Genomic DNA, 18,598 nt, shown 5'->3' on the forward strand with positions numbered 1-18,598 from the left:
GGAATGGTACATTTGCTACACGGGGTCCTCCTGTTAACCCTTTGAAGTCTGAAATTGGATAACAAGCTATATTTGTGATGGGGTATTTAGTACTGCCTTATATAGCTTGAACTTGGTTGTGTTTTAGGTGACCCCCCTGAGGCAGAGTTCATTTTTGTTACCTTAGCAAAGTTAGATTGGTTCAATTATCTATCGCTATTATTTTGTTATTTTTTTTTACCATTTTACCTTATTTGCTCCTTTTTTTTTATTATAGTACATTATGTGTCATAACTTGCCCTAGCTGACATATATATTTTGGCTCTATAATACATATTGTTTTCATTTTGTTGTGATGTGCCCATACAGTCTTCTCTAGAGGGAGACATGTCTATAATACTACTATGAATATTCTTATATATTGCACAAATTCCTTATACCCTCTAGACCCTTTCGGCTAGATTACGAGTTTTTGTCGGTAATGGTGTGCGGTGTTAACAAGCCTTTTTTTCTCACCGCTCACTTAAGACAACGCTGGTATTACGAGTTTTCTGAAACCCGGCGTTAGTCGCAGAAAAGTGAACGTTGAGCAAAATTTAGCTCCACATCTCACCTCAATACCAGTGCTGCTTACGATAGTGGTAAGCTGGCTAAACGTGCTTGTGCACAATTTCCCCATAGGAAACAATGGGGCTGAGCCGGCTGAAAAAAAACCCTAACACCGGCAAAAAAAGCATTCAGCTCCTAACGCAGCCCCATTGTTTCCTATGGGAAAATACATTTTATGATTACACCTAACACCCTAACATGAACCCCGAGTCTAAGCACTCCTAATCTTACACTTATTAACCCCTAATCTGCCACCCCCAACATCGCTGAGACCTGCATTATATTATTAACTCCTAATCTGCCGCTCCGTACACCGCCGCAACCTACATTATACTATGAAACCCTAATCTGCTGCCCTCAACATCACCGAACCAATGTCGGCGCCACAATAATAAAGTTATTAACCCCTAAATCTAAGTCTAATCCTAAACCTAACCCCCCCTAACTGAAATATAATTTAAATAAATCGAAATAAAATAACTACAATTAACTAAATTAGTCCTATTTAAAACTAAATACTTACCTATAAAATAAACCCTAAGATAGCTACAATATAACTAATAATTACATTTTAGCTAATTAACGCCTAGATTTAGAGTTTGGCGTTAGCCATCAAAACCAGCGTTAAGTGAGCGTTAGAAATCTAACGACAAGACTCCAGCCGCAGAGAAAAGCCAGGAGTTAAGAGCTTTCTGGGCTAACGCCGGTTCATAAAGCTCTTAACTGCTGTGCTCTAAAGTACACTAACACCCATAAACTACCTATGTACCCCTAAACCGAGGTCCCCCCACATCGCCGCCACTATAATAAATTTTTTTAACCCCTAATCTGCCGACCGCACACCGCCGCAACCTACGTTATCCCTATGTACCCCAATCTGCTGCACCTAACACCGCCGACCCCTATATTATATTTATTAACCCCTAATCTGCCGCCCCCAACGTCACCGCCACCTACCTACACTTATTAACCCCTAATCTGCCGACCGGACCTCACCGCTACTATAATAAAGTTATTAACCCCTAATCCGCCTCACTCCCGCCTCAATAACCCTATAATAAATAGTATTAACCCCTAATCTGCCCTCCCTAACATTGCCGACACCTAACTTCAAGTATTAACCCCTAATCTGCCGACCGGACCTCACCGCTACTCTATTAAATTTATTAACCCCTAAAGCTAAGTCTAACCCTAACACTAACACCCCCCTAAGTTAAATATAATTTTTATCTAACAAAATAAATTAACTCTTATTAAATAAATTATTCCTATTTAAAGCTAAATACTTACCTGTAAAATAAACCCTAATATAGCTATAATATAAATAATAATTATATTGCAGCTATTTTAGGATTAATATTTATTTTACAGGCAACTTTGTATTTATTTTAACCAGGTACAATAGCTATTAAATAATTAATAACTATTTAATAGCTACCTAGTTAAAATAATTACAAAATTACCTGTAAAATAAATCCTAACCTATGTTACAATTAAACCTAACACTACACTATCAATAAATTAATTAAATAAAATACCTACAAATATCTACAATTAAACCTAACACTACACTATCAATAAATTAATTACATAAAATCCCTACAAATAAATACAATGAAATAAACTAACTAAAGTACAAAAAATAAAAAAAGAACTAAGTTACAAAAAATAAAAAAATCATTTACAACCCACCACCCACATACCCCTAATCTAACCCAAACCCCCCTTAAATAAACCTAACACTAAGCCCCTGAAGATCTCCCTACCTTATCTTCACCACGCCGGGTATCACCAATCCGTCCAGAGGAGCCTCCAAAGTCTTCATCCAAGCCCAAGCGGGGGCTGAAGAAGTCCATCATTGGGCTGAAGAGGTCCATCATCCGGCTGAAGTCTTGATCCAAGCAGGCGCTGAAGAGGTCCATCATCGGGCTGAAGTCTTGATCCAAGCGGGCGCTGAAGAGGTCCATCATCGGGCTGAAGTCTTGATCCAAGCGGCCAATAGAATGCGAGCCAAACAGCCAATAGAATGCGAGCTCAATCTGATTGGCTGATTGGATCAGCCAATCGGATTGAACTTGAATCTGATTGGCTGATTCCATCAGCCAATCAGAATTTTCCTACCTTAATTCCGATTAGCTGATAGAATACTATCAGCCAATCAGAATTCGAGGGACGCCATCTTGGATGACGTCATTTAAAGGAACCGTCATTCGGCGAGTAGGCATCGGTAGAAGAGGATGGATCCGCGTTGGCTGGAAGAAGATGGCTCCGCTCCGGATGGATGAAGATTGAAGATGCCGCTTGATAGAAGACTTCAGCCTGATGATGGACCTCTTCAGCGCCCGCTTGGATCAAGACTTCAGCCCGATGATGGACCTCTTCAGCGCCCGCTTGGATCAAGACTTCAGCCGGATGATGGACCTCTTCAGCCCTATAATGGACTTCTTCAGGCCCTGCTTGGGCTTGGAAGAAGACTTCGGAGGCTCCTCTGGACGGTTCGGTAAAACCCGGCGTGGTGAAGATAAGGTAGGGAGATCTTCAGGGGCTTTGTGTTAAGTTTATTTAAGGGGGGTTTGGGTTAGATTAGGGGTATGTGGGTGGTGGGTTGTAATGTGGGGGGGGGTATTGTATGTTTTTTTTTACAGGCAAAAGAGCTGAATTCTGTGGGGCATGCCCCGCAAAAGGCCCTTTTAAGGGCTGGTAAGGTAAAAGAGCTTTTCTATTTGTATTTTAGAATAGGGTAGGGTATTTTTTTATTTTGGGGGATTTGTTATTTTATTAGGGGGCTTAGAGTAGGTGTAATTAGCTTAAAATTGTTGTAATCTTTTTCTAATGTTTGTAAATTATTTTCTTATTTTTTGTAACTTAGTTCTTTTTTATTTTTTGTACTTTAGTTAGTTTATTTCATTGTATTTATTTGTAGGTATTTTATTTAATTAATTTATTGATGGTGTAGTGTTAGGTTTAATTGTAGATAATTGTAGGTATTTTATTTAATTAATTTATTGATAGTGTAGTGTTAGGTTTAATTGTAACTTAGGTTAGGATTTATTTTACAGGTAATTTTGTAATTATTTTAACTAGATAGCTATTAAATAGTTCTTAACTATTTAATAGCTATTGTACCTGGTTAAAATAAATACAAAGTTGCCTGTAAAATAAATATTAATCCTAAAATAGCTACAATATAATTATTATTTATATTGTAGCTATATTAGGGTTTATTTTACAGGTTAGTATTTAGCTTTAATTAGGATTAATTTATTTAATAAGAGTTAATTTATTTCGTTAGATAAAAATTGTATTTAATTTAGGCGGGTGTTAGTGTTAGGGTTAGACTTAGCTTTAGGGGTTAATAAATTTAATAGAGTAGCGGTGAGGTCCGGTCGGCAGATTAGGGGTTAATACTTGAAGTTAGGTGTCGGCAATGTTAGGGAGGGCAGATTAGGGGTTAACACTATTTATTATAGGGTTATTGAGGCGGGAGTGAGGCGGATTAGGGGTTAATAACTTTATTATAATAGCGGTGTGGTCCGGTCGGCAGATTAGGGGTTAATACTTGAAGTTAGGTGTCGGTGATGTTAGGGAGGGCATATTAGGGGTTAATACTATTTATTATAGGGTTAGTGAGGCGGATTAGGGGTTAATAACTTTATTATAGTAGCAGTGAGGTCCGGTCGGCAGATTAGGGGTTAATAAGTGTAGGTAGGTGGTGGTGACGTTGGGAGCGGCAGATTAGGGGTTAATAAATACAATATAGGGGTCGGCAGTGTTAGGGGCAGCAGATTAGGGGTACATAGGGATAACGTAGGTGGCGGCGGTGTACGGAGTGGCAGATTAGGGGTTAAAAAAAATATGCAGGGGTCAGCGATCGCGGGGGGCGGCAGATTAGGGGTTAATAAGTGTAAGGTTAGGGGTGTTTAGACTCGGGGTACATGTTAGGATGTTAGGTGCAGACGTAGGAAGTGTTTCCCCATAGGAAACAATGGGGCTGCGTTAGGAGCTGAACGCTGCTTTTTTGCAGGTGTTAGGTTTTTTTTCAGCTCAAACGGCCCCATTGTTTCCTATGGGGGAATCGTGCACGAGCACGTTTTTGAAGCTGGCCGCGTCCGTAAGCACCGCTGGTATTGACAGTTGCAGTGGCGGTAAATTATGCTATACGCTCCCTTTTTGGAGCCTAACGCAGCCCTTCTGTGAACTCTAAATACCAGCGGTATTTAAAAGGTGTGGGAGAAAAAAAGCACGCGTAGCTAACGCACCCCTTTGGCCGCAGAACTCTAAATCTAGCGGTAAGGGTTTATTTTTTATTTTACAGGCAAGTTTGTATTTATTTTAGCTAGGTACAATAGTTATTAAATAGTTATTAACTATTTAATAACTACCTAGCTAAAATAAGTACAAATTTACCTGTAAAATAAACCCTAACCTAAGTTACAATTACACCTAACACTACACTAAATTAATTACCTAAATTAAATTAAACTAATTACAATTAAATAAAATAAACTAAAGTACAAAAAAAAACACTAAATTACAAAAAATAATAAAATAATTACAAGAATTTTAAACTAATTACACCTAATCTAATTCCCCTAATAAAATAAAAAAGCCCCCCAAAATAAAAAAAGCCCTACCCTATACTCAATTACAAATAGCCCTTAAAAGGGCCTTTTGCAGGGCATTGCCCCAAAGTAATCAGCTCTAGTACCTGTAAAAAAAAATACAATACCCCCCCAACATTTACAACCCACCACCCACACACCTAACCCTACTCTAAAACCCACCCAATCCCCCCTTTATAAAACCTAACACTAACCCCTTGAAGATCACCCTACCTTGAGACGTCTTCACCCAACCGGGCAGACGTGGACCTCCAGACGGCCAGAAGTCTTCTTCCGATCCGGGCAGAAGAGGACCTCCAGACGGGTAGAAATTTTCATCCAGGCGGCATCTTCTATCTTCATCCATCCGGAGCGGGTCCATGTTCAAGCCAGCCGATGCGGAGCATCCTCTTCCAACGACATCCAACTGAAGAATGAAGGTTCCTTTAAATGACATCATCCAAGGATTCTATCAGCCAATCGGAATTAAGGTAGGAAAAATCCTATTGGCTGATCCAATCAGCCAATAGGATTGAGCTTGCATTCTATTGGCTGTTCTCCCTCTTTCTTTTTTTCTCTTTTCCTTTTTTAGGATATATGTATAAAAAACGTGTCAGCAATGCAATATGAACCTAGAATCATACATATGTTTACCATTACTGTTAAATTTGAAGGTATATATAACCTTTTTTTCTTTACTTTGTATATTTCTTGTAAGCTCGTACCTTGTTTCTTATTGCTGACTCTAAAATAAATGACTTAAAAAAAAAACTAAAAAAACCCCTAGCCTACAATAAACTACAAATAGCCCTTAAAAAAGCCTTTTGTAGGGCATTGCCCTAAAGAAATCAGCATTTTCCCTGTAAAAAAATACAAAGACCCCCCAACAGTAAAACCCACCACCCAACCAACCCCAGAATTTCATTAGCTCTCATCCTATTGACTGATTTGAACAGCCAATAGGATTTCAGTAGCTCTCATCCTATTGGCTGATTTGAATTTTAAGAATAAAATCAGCCAATAGGAATGCAAGGGACGCCATTTTTTCAAAAAGGCTCCCTTGCATTGAAGATTCAGTGTACGGCGGCGACCATATGAAGAGGACGCTCTGCGCCGGCTGTCTTGAAGGATGGACCCGCTCCCCACCGCAGGGATGAAGATAGAAGATGCCAACTGGATGAAGATAAAAGACGCTGCCTGAATGGATGAAGACCTCCTCACCTTGATGAAGACTTCTCACCGCCTGGATGTCCGGACTTCAAAAACTGTAAGTGGATCGTCGAGGGTTAGTGTTAGGTTTTTTAAAACTTTTTTTTTAGAATAGGATTTGGGCTATCTTAAAAGAGCTAAATGCCCTTTTAAGGGCATTGCCCATACAAATGCCTTTTTCAAGGCAATGGGTAGCTTAGGTTTTTGTTAGAGTTAAGTTTTTTATTTTGGGGGGTTGGTTGGGTGGTGGGTTTTACTGTTGGGGGGGTCTTTGTATTTTTTTTACAGGGAAAAGAACTGATTTATTTAGGGCAATGCCCTACAAAAGGCCCTTTTAAGGGCTATTTGTAGTTTATTGTAGGCTAGGGTTTTTTTATTTTGGGGGGACTTTTTTATATTTATAGGGCTATTAGATTAGGTGTAATTGTTTTTATTTTGGATAATTTCGTTTGTTATTTTTCTTAACTTAGTGTTTGTTATTTTTTGTATTTTAGCGGTTTTTATTTTTTGTAATTTAGTATTTTCTATTTTTTGTAATTGTAGATTTTTTTGTAGTAGTGTTAAGCTGTTTAATGTGTAAGTTAGTATATTTAATTTGTAGTTATTTTAATTTTAGTATAATAGTAATGTTAGTTTTATATTTAGTTTACACTTTTTTTTTAATTTCACAGGTAAGTTTTTATTTATTTTAAGATAGGGATATTGTAATTTTAATATAAAGTAAGGGGGTTGTTAGGTTTAGGGGTAAATAGTTTAATTTATTTTTTTGTGATGTGGGTGGCTGGCGGTTTAGGGTTTATTTAGTGGCGGTGATGGGGGAGGCCAGAGGTTTAGGGGTTAATAACTTTAGTTAGTGGTGGCAATGTCGAGGAGCGGCGGAATAGGGGTTAATATCTTTATTATAGTGTGGGCGATGTTGCGGTGAAGGGAATAGGGGTTAATAACTTTATTATAGTGGCAGCGATGTCAGGGAGCGTTGGATAGGGGTTAATAAATGTTATTAGTGGCGGCAATGTCGGGAGTGGCAGATTAGGGGTTAATAACTTTAATATAGTATTGTGATGCGGCAGGGCCTCGGTCTAAGGGTTAATAGGTAGTTTATGGGTGTTAGTGTACTTTGTAACACTTTAGTTTTGTGAAACATTTTTGTTGCGCAAAACTCATAACTACTGGTCTCAGATTGCGGAATGGATCGTGTCGGTATAGGCTGGAACGCAAGCATTTTAGCCTCACCGCACAACCTGTAATACTGGCGCTATGGAAATCCCACGCAAAAACTTAATTTTTTTGAGAGCGGGACTAAAAATGCTTGCGGTATAGCTATTCCGACAAGACACGTAATGGCTGCGTTCCAGTTTTTACACTGAAATGTCCATTTTTTCAGCGTTAAAACCGGAATGCAAAACTTGTAATCTAGGTGAATGTGGGGTGTTGACTGTTTAGGGGTTAATACTTTATTTTAGTAGTTACGATGTGGGTTTGAGGGCGGTTTAAGGGTAATTAGACTAGGGGCTTATGTTAGGCTGTTAGTTTTTTTATAAACTTTCTTTTCTCCATAGACTTCAATGGGGAATGCGAAAATGCAATAGAGATTTCACAATTGCAGGTGTTAGGCTTTTTTTCTAACATTTTTTCTCCATTGATCTCTATCGGGGAAAACATGCGCAAGCATGCCAAGTAGGAAACTGGTTTGTGTGCGGTATGCAGCTTACCGCACCATACCGCACGACCAAGGAAAATTTTATGGTGAGTTGTAGTGCCACATTTTTAGCGGTATTAACGCTACGGCTATACCGCACAACTTGTAATCTTGCTCAGTGTTTCTAATGGAGTAAGGAATTCTGGGTGCAGAATGAGCTTTTTAGCGGTTCACTTTGTTGCATCTAACTTTCTAAACACAGTTCAGTGCCTTAATATCTGTAGCCCAGCTCTGCCTTAACTAACTCAAGAAGATAGCTGCCTATTAACCAACTGTAGTCTGTAAGTGAAGAAAGGAACAGCAACTGCTAGAGAAGGTACAGTACAGAGAGTAATCCTGCATATCTATCACCCTTTGTAGTATATGTAGTGAAAATTGCAAGGATCATATTAAAAAATGGGCCGGCTGTTTAGCCTGAGGAAACAGCCCTTGTGGGCTGAGAAACGTGTTGCTTTGTTTTTAATAAATACATTCTTTTATCTGATACACTTGTTACATTTATTTTTGGACTTATCTCTTGGATCTATACCGTGTGGCTGGTGAACGGATGCCATCTATTCCTGAACACAGTCTGCTGGGTGACTGAGAGGTTCCAGCTTACCTCTATTGCACCTGGGGGTGCGCTGCTTTCTGTAAGTCTGACCAATAATTGTGCACTTTGCATACCCAAACTGTACTAGGCTATGGATATTGTCTCATGTCACTCACAGGAATAGGATTTCTGTTTGCTGCCTGCTGTTTTTCATCTCAGTATCTCCCCTGTGAGCATTCAGTGAGCTGGACCACTGCTAATTGATCCAGTCTGCGTGATTGGCACTTTTGGGTGCTCTACGTTTGTGAGTATCATTCTACTCCATATTGTTTCTCTAGTGTATAGACGTTACTAGGCCATGTTGGCGCCTCTGTGTCTCCTTTTTTCTAGTTGATCAAGGTTGCTTATCCACCATTCGAACAATCCTTCATTGCAATCTTTAATCAATTTTTCTCTTTCGTCCACGTCCAGGGAGATTAACTACCGTACCATGGGCTGTAAACTTCTTGACAACGTTGAGCACAGTGGAAACAGGAACATTAAGATTATTTGAGATGGACTTGTAACCTTGAGATTGTCCATTCTTTTCCACAATTTTTGTTCTCAAATATTAGAATATTTTACAGTATGTTTAATAATTTTTAATACTATTTATTAATATTTTATTTGTAATATTTCAATAACGCGCCTTAAAGTGATTGTAAAGTTTGCCTATGTGCTGCTTAGTATATAAAATTGTTATTAAAAACAGGGGCACTTTCACTGATTACATTTTTTTTAAGATGCTTCATTTGTAAAATAATTACTATCTAGTGATGGTAAACATCGCACTGTTCCTCCGCCCACATCTCATACTTTAATTATCTGATTGATGACAAATCCGGCTTCATCCAATGCTTGCGTGCCCCACAAGTGAAGTTAGTGAAGCTAAATAAAGTATGAGATGTGGGCGGAGAAACAGCGCAATGTTTACCATCACTAAATGTTCATTATTTTACAAATAAAGCGTTTTTAATAATAATTTTAGATACTAGGCAGTAAAAAGGTAAACTTTACAATCAGTTTAAGATTACTGAGTTTTCATGTGCGCCAACCTGACCACGTTAAATCTAAATTGCGAAACCCGATGCGCAAAATGCATATTTTATATTCCTATATCAAAATAATGTACTTTTTATTATTAAATATATATGTCAACATATATCATATATCATGTAAAATACATATCTATACCTATATATCTATAGGTATATTGAAATATGTATTATGAATAAATAGAACATATTCTGCTATGTGAAGAACATTTGAATCTGAAATATTAATATTTTATGTTGGGTTTAGCGCTCTTGAATATATGTGGTTGGGTTAGCATGTGAGTATGGGTGTTCGTTTTTTTTTTCTGCTCTCCATTGACTTCTTTAGGAGAAGAAGTTAATGCGGTTGCAATATTTATTACTTTATTATTAATATTATTCTTTATTTATAAAGCGCCGACAGATTCCGCAGCGCTGCCCAAGGGTACAAGGATAACAGTACAGTGGAGAAACAATACGATAAGACACAAAATTTTACAGACAAATACAGGGGGAATTGAGGGCCCTGTTCCTGTGGGAACTTACAATCTAGATGGGTAGGAGGATTGGAAACAGGAGGTGGGAACTGCAGAGGTGAGAATGATATTAGTGAGGAGATAGAGGGCAACTGTTAGATAATTGAAGTTAGTTTGTTAATAAGTCGGGTGATAAGCTTCCCTGAACAGAAAGGTCTTTAGGGAACGTTTAAAGGAGGAGAGGTTAGGGGCAAGTCTGACATCTCGAGGAAGTGCGTTCCAGAGGGTTGGTGCCGCACGAGAGAAGTCCTGTACTCTAGAATGAGAGGAGGTGATGGTAGAGGATGCAAGAAGCAGGTCGTTGTTGTTTCAGCACTCAGACACGGGCGAATTTTGGAGATATTGCGTAGGTGGTTGCGGCAGGATGAAGAGAGCAGTTGGATGTGGGGAATGAAGGACAGATTTGAGTCAAGCGTGACTCTGAGGCAGCAGACTTGGGGTGATGGGGAGATAGTGGTGCCGCCAACAGTGATAGAAAAATTAGAGACTGGAGTGGAGCTAGAGGGGGGAATTAGAAGTAGTTCGGTCTTGGACATATTTATTTTTAGGTGGTGGGAAGCCATCCAGGAGGAAATGCCAGATAAGCAGTCGCTGATGTGAGAGTTGACAGAAGGAGAGAGTGCAGGGGTGGAAAGGTAGATCTGGGTATCATCAGCATAGAGGTGATAGCTGAAGCCATAGCTGTTGATAAGTTTACCCAGTGTAGAAGTGTAAATAGAGAAGAGTAGAGGACCCAGGACAGAGCCTTGAGGTACTCCAACAGACAGGGACAATAGAGAGGAGGAGTCACCAGCGAAAGAGACTGAGAAGGATCTGTTAGAGAGATAAGAGTGAATCCAGGAGAGGGCAGTGTCACAGAGACCAAGAGAACTGAGAGACCATAGGAGAAGGGGATGGTCAACAGTGTCAAAGGCAGCAGATAGGTCAAGTTAGATGAGTATAGAGTAGTAGCCTTTGTTTTTAGCAGAAAGGAGATTGTTAGTAACCTTGGTGAGGGCAGTCTCAGTTGAGTGTTGGGGACGGAAGCCAGATTGCAGGGGGTCGAGCAATGAGTTGGAGTACAGGAAGTGGGTTAGGCGATTGAAAACTAGTTTTTCAAGGAGTTTTGAAGCTAGTGGGAGCAGTGATATGGGGCGGTAGTTTGCAGGGGAGTTAGGGTCGAGGGAGGGTTTTTTGAGTATGGGGGTGACCTTTGCATGTTTGAAGGAGGCAGGGAATGAGCCAGTAGAAACGGATAGGTTAAATATGTGAGTAAGAGCCGGAGTGAGGGTGGTAGACAGAGGAGGGATTAGATGTGAAGGAATAGGGTCAAGTGGGCAGGTAGTGAGGTGTGAGGAAGACAAAAGGGAAGCCACTTCACTCTCAATGGTTGGGAGGAGGGTGCAGAGAGTGGCAGAGGGGGTGACTGGGAGCGGAGTTGGGAGATTGCAGGTTTGTGTTGGGATGTTTCCTCAGATTGCAAGTGTTTTATTGAGAAAATAGTCAGCGAGGTCTTGAGCACTGAATGCAGATGAGGGGGGGTGGTGCAGGTGGGTAGAGGAGAGAGTTGAAAATAGAGAAGAGTCTTTTAGGGTTTGAGGAGTGAGTGGATAAAAGAGAGGAGAAGTAGGTTTGCTTAGCTAAGCGAAGAGCAGAGGTGTAATTATTATTATTATACTAGCGAAACCCGACGTTTGCAAAAAGCTTCCGTCTAGCGGAGTTAACACGTAAGCAGGAGCTCTAATTTGTGCTCCACTCATTATCTAGCCATAAGGGCATATTTAACAATGTCATGCTTATCATGTCCGCTGCACATCGATAAATGCCAACAGCATACGCTGTTGCTTCATAACTTCTGTTTCCGGTGAGCCTTCAGGCTCGCCGGAAACAAGGGGCATCAAGCTCGATATGTTGAGTTTATCAGCCAGTGGGCAATCTTTCTTTGTTTGCATATAAAAAGGAAATTTTTAACATTTTTTTAACATGTACACAGATATCCACTTCCTGTTAAATTCAATATCAAAATGGTTAGCATTAAAAAAGACGTTAAATATGTTACTGATTATTTATATACTTGATAGGAAACGAATGTCAAACTACTCACATGTGCTGTAGATAGTATTACAGTGCTGAACAATAAATGCAGGTGGCAAAAACTTCTTCAAATCTTTTGATTTTAGCTAAGGAGCCCAAGGAATCAATTCCTCAATAGTGGTCACGCGATCACTAAAAACAGGTGCTGCTGTGTTAAAGCGCATTTTGAACCCGCTTAATACGAGAGCTACCTGTATCTATATATCAACTAGGGGTTCAAAATTATGCTAAAATGCTGCTAATCATAGTTTACTAGTACAATATAAATTAAGGAGTCATTATGGGTAAGATTATAAGTGGAGCGCAATTTAACTTTTGCTAGAAGATGGCTTTTTGTGTACGTTGGGTAGCACACATATTACAAGTTGAAAGTAAAACGTTTTTGTGCAAACACTAACCTTACACACACAAAAAGGCAAACTTTAAATATTTCAACCATGTTAACATATTCCTCCATAGACTTCAATGGAGTACAAAAAGTGGAAAAATAAATAACACCATTACTAGTGCACAAACGCGATCATGTTTAACCAAGTGCGCTGACCTGACATGAAATAATATTTTCCATTCTAATTTTCTTCATGTATAATAATGATATATAGCAGTGGCATATTTAGGTTTTGTGCTGCCCTAGGCTCTAAAAATTCTGCTGCCCCCTTCCCCCATCCACACCAAGGTTTTAGGCCTTTTTTGGCTATAATATTTTAAGGAAGAGAGTAATGTAAAAAAAAAAAAAATTCATGGCATTTTCCAAAGTAAATGTTCACAAGAAACTCACAAAACACTTGCATACACGCACAGTTATACACACACACACATCTATCTATTGCTGCAATATATATATATATAACCCCCTATACTGTATATATATATATATATAACCCCCAAACACAGATTTCTTAATACAATACTTCCCCAAACACAATACTAAGTGCTGAAAGCCAAGAGAACTAAAGGCAATAGCTAGTAAATAAATTAAATGTTCAGAGTTATTTCTAAAAAGTATGCTCCATGGGCAGTCTCTTATTATACCACCCTAGAATGTAAGCTCCTTGTGCAAAATTTCTCATTATATACCTGCATAATTACTTCAAAAATAACTGTAAACTTTTTACAAATATAGCCACAAAAAAAATGTAAAGCCCTTTGCCTGCTTTTTTCCCTGACACCTGAGACCTCATATGCCCTTATAACTTTTTCTGCAATGTTTTTTTTTTTAGATAGTGTTATAAGTATAACTGTACTTTGAAATGTATTTTTGATATGTTTTATGCAATTTGTTTTTCGAGCTCTGAAATCCCTCTATCCAGGCGCAGGTTAAATACAATTGTGCTCAAGCGAACATGCTTATTTAAAATATGTGCGCTACTTCTGCTGCGTGCAAAGAATTAAGATAAACCTCTTATCACTCGTGTGCAACAGCACACCACTCATAATCAGGTCCTATACGCTGAACTTTTATACATTTGTTTTTTGGTGTAATAAATTGAATGTCTTTATCCAGACTCCTAACGTATAACTAAAATAGAAGGAGCATATAGTTTCTTTCTAAGGTGATTATAGTCTACGAAAATCCTTACTTGTGGGAATTCACTTCCTGGCCACCAGGAGGAGGCAAAGACACCACATAACAAAACTTTATAGGGACATGAAACACGCATTTTTTTTTCATGAATCAGAAAGAGTGTACAATTTTATACTTTACGGTTTGCTTTTATTATTTAATTTGTTTTATTCTTTTGGTATCCTTTTTTTGAATGAGCAGTAATGCACTACTGGGAGCTAGCTGAAAGACAATGACAAGAGGCAAATATGTGCATACACCAGTCAGCAGTTTCTGAGCCTAGCTAGGTATTCTTTTCAACAAACAAATTAGATAATATAAATACATTAGAAACCTATTTTAAATTGTGCAATCTATCTGAATCATTAAAGAAAAAAAATGGGTTTCATGTCCCTTTAACTATCCCTCTTCCCTCTCACTCCCAGAAGTTCTTTGCCTTGTCAAGGAGAGGCCAAGGATAGAGGTTTATATTTGCTTGTTATCTCCTCAACAAGGAGAGCATCTGATTTGTCAGCTCTCTCTTATGTGCCACAAAATTTAGTTTCTCATCTGGAAAGTCTGACAATCCTCTCCGGTTTTCTACTTTAGGGGTTCTTGAGAGAATAATTATGAGATTGTGGTGCCCTTCTTATGTCCAAATCTGAGATTTGTGAAGAACTTCCTACAGAATCTAAATGTGGTGAGGGCACTGAAAATCTACTTGTAAGTTACTAAGGATTTCCGTCAGGCCTTTAGCTCATTTGTCCTGATCTCAGGTAACATACAGTTCAGAAGTCTCCTTCTGTTTCTTTAGCTTCATGGTTTTTGGAAGAAAGGTTCTTCAGGTGTTGTTCTTGGAAAAAAAGGTGCCTGTCTTTCCTTCTTTTCCCATCCGTTTCCTTTTTGGACTCCACAGCTTGGGTATTAGTTCCCAAAACTAAGGATTTTTGTGGACTACCAGCACCTTAGAGAGAAAAAATAATGTATTCTTAGCTGATAAATTCCTTTTATTCTTGCTGGTGATAGTCCATGAACCCACTCATTTCAGTTCTAGTTTGCACCTCTTTGACCTATTATCTTTCATATTTCTTCCTCCTTTTCTTGGCTATTCATACTGCTGGGAGAAAGAGGGAAGTGGGAGGGATATTTAAAGCTTTTGTTATGGGGTGTCTTTGTCTCGCCTCCTGGTGGCTAGAAAGTGAATTCCCACAAGTAAGTATTTTCGTGGACTATCACCCCCAAGAAAGAAAGGCATTTATCAGGTAAACATAAATTATGTTTTATGTATTTAGTGCTTTGTTTATTTGACCTGATGCATTATAGAGTTAATCAAAATTAAACACAAAAGAACCAATTTAAGTTAACCTATACATATAAAGCCTAAAACAGCCAACAGAATATTACCTAAAATATGCAAAACAAACATTTCTCTATTTGTGCTATTGGCAAAACTTTTAACAAACTATTATAGTACTAGTCCTAAAGCCCGTGTACACGGGCCATTTTTTGTAGTACAGCGGTCCCACCCCTTGCTCCCTCTCTATCCCCCTCTCTTTTGCTCTCTATTTCTCCCCTCTCTTTTACTCTCCCCCCCTCTCTTTTGCTCTCTCTCTCCCCCCTCTCTTTTGCTCTCTCTCCCCCCTCTCTTTTGCTCTCTGTCTCCCCCCTCTCTTTTGCTCTCTCCCCCCTCTCTTTTGCTCTCTCTCTCCCCCCTCTCTTTTGCTTTCTCTCTCCCCCTCTCTTTTGCTCTCTCTCACCCTCTCTTTTGCTCTCTCCCCCCTCTCTTTTGCGCTCTTTCCCCCCTCTTTTTTTGTAGTCTCTCCCCCTCTTTTGCTCTCTCTCCCCCTCTTTTGCTGTCTCTCTCCCTCTCTTTTGCTCTCTCTCTCCCCCTCTTTTGCTGTCTCTCTCCCCCTCTTTTGCTGTCTCTCTCCCTCTCTTTTGCTCTCTCTCTTCCCCCCTCTCGTTTGCTCTCTCTCTCTCCTCTTGTTTGCTCTCTCTCTTCTCTCTTTTGCTGTCTCTCTCCCTCTCTTTTGCTCTCTCTCTCCCTCTCTTTTGTGCTCTCTCCCCCTCTCTTTTGCGCTCTCTCCCCTCTCTTTTGCTCTCTCTCCCCTCTCTTTTGCTCTCTCTCCACCTCTCTTTTGTGCTCTCTTCCCCCTCTCTTTTGTGCTTTCTCCCCCCTCTCTTTTGTGCTTTCTCCCCTCTCTTTTGTGCTCTCACCCCTCTCTTTTGTGCTCTCCCCCCCTCTTTTGTGCTCTCTCCCCCCTCTCTTTTGTGCTCTCTCCCCCTCTCTTTTACTGTCTCTCTCCCTCTCTTTTCCCCCCCTCTTATGCTCTCTCTATCCCCCCTCTTTAGAGCTCTCTGTCTCGGCAGTCGGCCACGGCATCTGGCCCCACCCTGCCCAGCCTGCATCACGTCCACGTTACATCCGGGTCCCGCCCACGTTGTACCCGCCTGGTCACACCCACGTCGTACCCGCCCGGCCACGCCCACTCCACCACACGCCAGATCAGTTGGAAGGCCAGGTGTGTTTGTCATCCCGCGCAGTCTCTACTGCGCATGACAGCTTTGGACACACACACTTGGCCTTTTATTATATAGGATGTGAGTAGAACCCTGCACAGAAAGTGTTAACTCAAAACACATTGGAATTACAAACACAGCATGAAGGAGGGGGTGTTTCCTCTGTAACTATACAATGCATGCTGGAAATTATAGTCCTTAACTGCAGTGGCACAATACATTCAGGGGAATTAACCCCTTAACAGCCAGCTCCGTACCCTGTACGACGCTGGTCATTATGCACTTGACTTCTCTCCATCGTGATCTCGCTCAAAATTGCGAGATCGAACTATTTCGAAATAGATTTGCAGAGATACCAATGCCGAGATGGCCACTCTGTGGTGCCGATCGTTGGTGGGTGGGAGGAAAAGGAGGGAGGCAGGTGGGCAGCCCATCGCTGTAGGAGGCGGGAGGAGGGCGGGAACTGGCGGGACCACTATGTCACGCTACAGGGAAGCCAAAAAAACAACAAAAAACCTGCGTCATTAAGGGAGGGAGGAGGGAGGTATGGGCAATGAGGGGGATCCTATGTGGGATCCGTTGCCATAAAGGGATTTGGGAGGGTGGTAGGGTATTGAGGGGGGCAGCTACACTACAGAAAAAAAGGTTATTTAAATTTTTTTGTAAATTTGTTTCCTAATTTGCAGAAAACTGGGTACTGGTAGACAGCTGCCAGTACCTAAAATGGCAGCAAATAGGTAGAGGGGGGATGGTTAGAGATCTGTTTGGGGGGGTCAGGGAGGTTGGGGGCTAAGGGGGATCCAACACTGCAGAATATTTCTAAAAAATTTTTAAAATTTATAATAATAAAAAAAGCCTTTTATTTTATTACTGACATACTTTCTGCCAGTACTTAAGATGGATGGTGGAGGAGAGAAGAGAGCGGTTGTAGAGAGGTCAGGGAGGGATCAGGGGGTAGGATGTGTCAGGTGGGAGACTGATCTCTACACTAAAGCTAAAATTAACCCTACAGGCTACCAGGGCCATCTTTAATATTGACTGGACCCTGGGCAAAAATTTTCTTGGGCCCCACCCCATGCAATTTCGCTCTCCACCCCAACATTCCAAAAAACAACTAAATTCATTTATTTTATTTTTTAATTATTAGTCCAGCAGTTGATCATCCACTGCTGGGCTAATCATTTACAAAAATAAAAAAATAAATTGCAATATGTGAAACTGGACCTAAGCAGTACTAATAAGTAAATACATATATAAATTCCTCCACTGTGGATTAATTTAATATTCTTTTGAATGTGATTCTGGTGTGAGGTTAGCTGGTTAAAGATATTTAGGGCAGCCAACAGGAGCAAAGCAAGGTAAAGACTGAGGAGGAAGTATGGAGGTGCAGACAAATATAAGTTTACTGACTGGAACAGCAGAACTACTATGGGAAGCTGTAAAATGTGAGGCAGAGAGAAAACAAAAACTATAAAAATAAACCTTACATTAATGTGTGAAGTATCAGCATGACACTATACATCAGCCACAGCAGCACATGTCACTTCTTTGCTAGGAACAAGTTCCCTCTCACCCTGCACTAGACAATGTTGCATGGGAAGGGGCATGTGTGCACTCACTTATTCTTCCAACTGACACCTTTCAATGATCTTAGGGCCACAGCAGAAAGAGCAGGGCTAAGGGGACCAGCAGACTGGATGTTGTCTGCCCAAGGCTGCATGGATACAGTGTGAGATGAGTTACACAGCAACAAGACTGAAGAGAGCTGTGTATGTAGCTGCACAGATGCTCAAATCCTCACGTGCCTGCCGCTCCAGCTTTCTGCTGCATGCCTCTACACTCAGCCCTACCCAGAAACAATCCCCACCACCAGAGCAGTTACCTGGTAACAGTGGTAACCCCAGTAGGACCTTTTCTGATACAGTGGGAATGGCTGGATGCTGAGTTAGGACTTTACATTCAGTGCAATAGCTTGGCATGTCCCATTACACCGGTACAGTCTGGCACAGGTTTTCAAGAAAAAATATAAGCAGAGTACTTTTGACTGTGACAGTATTAGGACTGAATGTATGTGTTCCCCATGTCACATCAGCAGTCTGGTATGAACCAAAAAAAAAATATTTTTTTTTTAGGACTTTTGCGCCCCTCAACAGAAAATGGGCCCTGGGCAGCTGCCCCTTTTGCCCTGTGTTAAAGATGGCCCTGCAGGCTACCTAATTAACCC

Source organism: Bombina bombina, chromosome 1, assembly GCF_027579735.1.
Source record: "Bombina bombina isolate aBomBom1 chromosome 1, aBomBom1.pri, whole genome shotgun sequence".
Taxonomy (NCBI): Eukaryota; Metazoa; Chordata; class Amphibia; order Anura; family Bombinatoridae; genus Bombina; species Bombina bombina.